The sequence below is a fragment of the Macrobrachium nipponense genome, chromosome 16 (assembly GCF_015104395.2).
Source record: "Macrobrachium nipponense isolate FS-2020 chromosome 16, ASM1510439v2, whole genome shotgun sequence".
Taxonomy (NCBI): Eukaryota; Metazoa; Arthropoda; class Malacostraca; order Decapoda; family Palaemonidae; genus Macrobrachium; species Macrobrachium nipponense.
This window is the reverse complement of record NC_087209.1, coordinates 90,758,395-90,763,093: the sequence shown is the minus strand read 5'-3', so window position 1 is coordinate 90,763,093 and position 4,699 is coordinate 90,758,395.

Sequence of the window (4,699 nt, the reverse complement as noted above, 5' to 3'; positions counted from 1 at the left end):
AGAAGTTAAGAGGGCGTTGTGGTTATTACAATTATATACTTATATATATATATATATATATATATATATATATATATATATATATATAGATATATATATATATATATATAATATATATATATATATTATATATATATATATATATATATATATATATGTGTGTGTGTGTGTGTGTGTGTTGTGCGCGCGCGCGTCGTTCTCATAGTGTTATGCTTATGCGTCTTCATAATTACCTTATATAGTGCATGTAAATATACATTCAGTCACATCTATGTTCATTCAACAAGCAGTTCTATCACTGCCACATGAAAAACAAAAGACTACTCACGATGGAAAGCATATCAATCTAAAACAGAGACTTCCCCCAAAACCCCTCCACTAAATTAGCAATTAGGCTTCAACAAATTGCGGAGTGATGACCACTTTCATATTATCCTAAATTACTATGAAACTACTTATACCCAGGATTTACCTTTCATGTTATAACTCTTCCTTCAGGGAGAGAAAATAACATAAAATTTTCAAACTACAAATGAGAAGGTACTTACAGGCAATGTGATTACGACGTTCAAGGACATGGTAAATTGTGGAACAGAGTTAAAATGTTTATACCTGTAAGTGCTTATACAATTAATTACATTTCTTGAACGAATTCTAAAAATAGAGGTTGAAACGGAAATTGTTTCATCAAATGCGAACGCACGTAAGTTCGTGCATACTCCTTGAGAGTGAGACAGGAAAGAAAAAGGAAGGAGAAAGAGGATTAACTTTCGTTCCCCAGCCACTACAAAAGTCCAGAGTAATTCTTCCAACTCTCGAAAATTATCTTTGAGCTTTGCAGTCATTACGGAGGATTTGGTATAATGAAATGTCCTTGTAGGTCTGACGACTGTGTCGTAACCACGAAGCAAAAAGATACGGAAATGGAGAGTTTAGACAGATTTCTGAGAACTTTGAACTTTGAATTTTGTGGTAAAGGTGGGGAAGAGGACTTTTCAACATAACTGAGGGAGACTGAATTAGATAAACCCTGTTCCCAAGCTGATTAGCATAAGACAAAATTGTCGCCAAATAGCCAAAATTAGGCACTTTCTGAACCTTAGATTTTTATGGTTATGTAACACTAGCAGTTTGTAAGAGATAGTATGTTTTTTATTCCTGATTTACGCGGAAATTGATTCCATGAAAATAAAGTGTTATATTGCTATTATTCTGCAAATTAGCTGCCGCCATTACCAGAAATTATATTTTCCTTTATAACACAGGAACTATGAATGTAAAACTTGTAAATGAGGTGACTAGATACATTTGTAGGGTCAAAGAATATGATAAAATCACTTTAAAAGTAATAAGAGGTCATATTAAATCTCTAATATACAAAGTTGGCACTCATAATTACGAAGAAATCATGTTTTGCAATATACATGTATTACAACAGGACAAAACCATCGCAAATGATTATGTTTCTGATGAGATATTATTGTTATTATTGAATATAATTAACACATTTACAAAGTAAGCAGGGGTTTGCAAAATTGCTAAAAAGGCAAATGATTTTTTACCATTTTAAAATGAGTATGTATTCTGAGCGTCTACGTACCAAGAGGTTCAGAGAAGACTGTTGACAGCTATCTAGCTTTGAAGCAAATATATGTACCCCTCATTTGAGTCTGATATAAACATCATCAAAATTACTAGTATGTCGTGGTGATTACTATGTTAACTATATACAAAAGTGTGTAACACCAATCTTTCTACAAATTGGTCCAAAGCATATGTATAATAGTCGCTTCAACTATTGCCTTTTGGTACATGTACAGAAACCATTCATGAATGCCACACTACTTAAGTTGAGTCACATTGTATTTATGCAATGTTTCTTTTCATAACTTTGTTGTTGACATGTGCAAATTTGTGTTGCATCGCAACCCTTGGTTTACGGCAGTTCCAGCGGCGCGTTTGACACTGCTGCCGACAGGCACATGAAATCATTTCAAGACATCTTTCTGGGATTGAATAAGACATCAGATTTGGCTGTAGACCTGAATCATTTTTACTCCATCCATTTGTGCAGGTGAAGGAAGAATTCAGGTGTGGCACAAAGAGCATTTCTTCATATTGTGGTTTGATAGTGTACTCGCATCAGGTGAAAACGTAATGCATCACTTGTTGGTGTTAGAGTCTCTGGTTTACCAATTGTGCAGAACAATATGTCCCAAGAAGCATCAACAGAATCTGTTTTATGTGCATTGTATATCATGCAGATGAATGCCTCTGAAGATTTAACGGCCAATGCCCAAGTTACTCAGTAATTTATTGTGGTCTTTTGAAGATTTTCCAGGTTGCCCTTTTCGAATGATTTGCAATGTAGGAGGTGGTATCACACCCAGTCAGTGCATAGAATGGCAAGAGTGTTGTGCTGAGTCATTTGGGAGATTGAAGAAAACTACTTCAACTGGAATGTATTGCAGTTCTTTTGTGTGCTGCACATCAACCAGAGGTTTTCACACTGAACACGAGGAAAATGGGAAACATGAAGTGGGAGAACATGGGTGTCCCTTGAAGACACAACACTATTGAACTTCCATTGTACAGCATACAACACAAACATCAGTCTGCCTCTTCATTGGTAGATCTCAGAGAAGACAAATCGGTTGTCTTCTCAGACGACCTGACCTCGCGTTCATCTCTGGAATTCCACTACAACAACAGCCTCTTTATCTATTGAGCTTGAAAACATAGTGCCCTGACAAGAATCTGCTAGATCTGCTTTGTCCTCTGGCAGAAAAAGAAAATTGGTCCAGTTTTGGGGAAGAGGAACATCATGACCCTCAACAAGTCGTCTGATTGGTCTTGCTGATTTGGTAATTGTCTCCTCTCTATATATGACAAAAACAATGTCTGTCTGCTGATAATTTAGCATCTGATTTCAGCAATTAATGACGTATATGTTTGCCAGATCACCAATGGCCTGTGCAAACGGCTTGTCCATCAAAGATAAGATGGAGTGAACTGGATACTGAACAACATTTATACCATAATGTTTATATATATATAAGACATTCTAGAGGGCTTGTACTCCTCATAGGACGCCATGAGCAGGCCAACGCTCATCTACTCTCAAGCTGAGAAGATAGTTTTCGCCCCTTCAGCAACCCCCAAAAAAGTTCATTGGAGTTTAGCGTCACTTATTATTCTGGCACTGATTGTCTTATAGGCCTAAGGAAAGGTGCCAGAACCAATCACATCCAGAAGGGGAAACAACAAGGGTTGTAGGGAACTTGAGGAAAGTATTGCATGAATGTAAACTTGAGGAAATATAAAACTTCTTTACAAAAAAAACTACATTACTCTATGTTATATGGTTTCAGAGCAATAAATACTTGTAATGGTACTGGGATTTTATGGACACCCTACTATACACCTGTGGTCTTCCATCCAAATACTCTTTAATGTTGTAGAATGAAACACGCTTACATCATTTTTTAAAACATTGAGGACAAATATATTATAGGATCTAAATATATTATAATATATATATATATATATATATATATAATATATATATATATATATATATATATATATATAGTATATATATATATATATATATATATATATATATATATATATATATATATATATATATATATATATATATATATATATATATATATATATATATATATATATATATATATATATATATATATACAGGCAAAATACGTTTCTCTACAACATTAAAGAGTATTCGGATGTGAGACCACAGAATAGGTAAAGAAGCAGACAGTTTCAAAGACATACACAAACACAGTTACAAACAACACCTTATAGTGAACAACATGTTCTTCTGCCCACCTTAGCTCACAAGCCGTAAACACAAAATGAAGGAAATTGGATTTTGACCTTTGATCTTGGATTACAACTAATTTATCTATATAAATATATATAGTATATAATATATATAATATATATATATATATATATATATATATATATAATATATATATATATATATATATATATATATATATATATATATATATATATAATATTATATATATATATATATATATATATATATATATAATATATATATATATATATAAATGGATGTATTCAGCAATTTCAACCAAACATTGGTATACATATGACTTACCATCTGGAAATGAATACTGTGGGGGTAAGATATCACTGGCACCAAAGAGGGTTTGTGAGAAAGCGTGTGAAAATATAAAAATTACTGAAAAACGACTGATATTAGTGTCTAATCCATAGTTTTCGAGGTCCATTTCTTCCAAGATGAATATTGGCATTCCTAATGTCCCATAAGTCCCAGTTCAGCTCAATAAGGAGTGGGTGAAAAGGGGGTGGGGTGGACAAGTAAAAAATAACTGCAAAAACAGCAGATACTAGTGTCTAATCCATAGTTGTCGAGGTTGCTGAGATAAATATTGACACACCCAATGCCCTTTAAATTAGTACAAGTTCAACCCCAATAGGGAGAGCGTGAGAAAGGGGTGGAAGTCTGTGAAGTGGGAAAGGAGGTGACATGTAGAAATAACCATAAAGGACAGAAATTAGAGCTTAATCCATAATTTCAGAGGCAGCTGAGATGAATAGTGATACTACTCCCGGTGTCCTTTAAGTCGAAAGTTCAGCCCTAATAGGAGGTGGGTGGGTATAGAAGAGGTGGAAA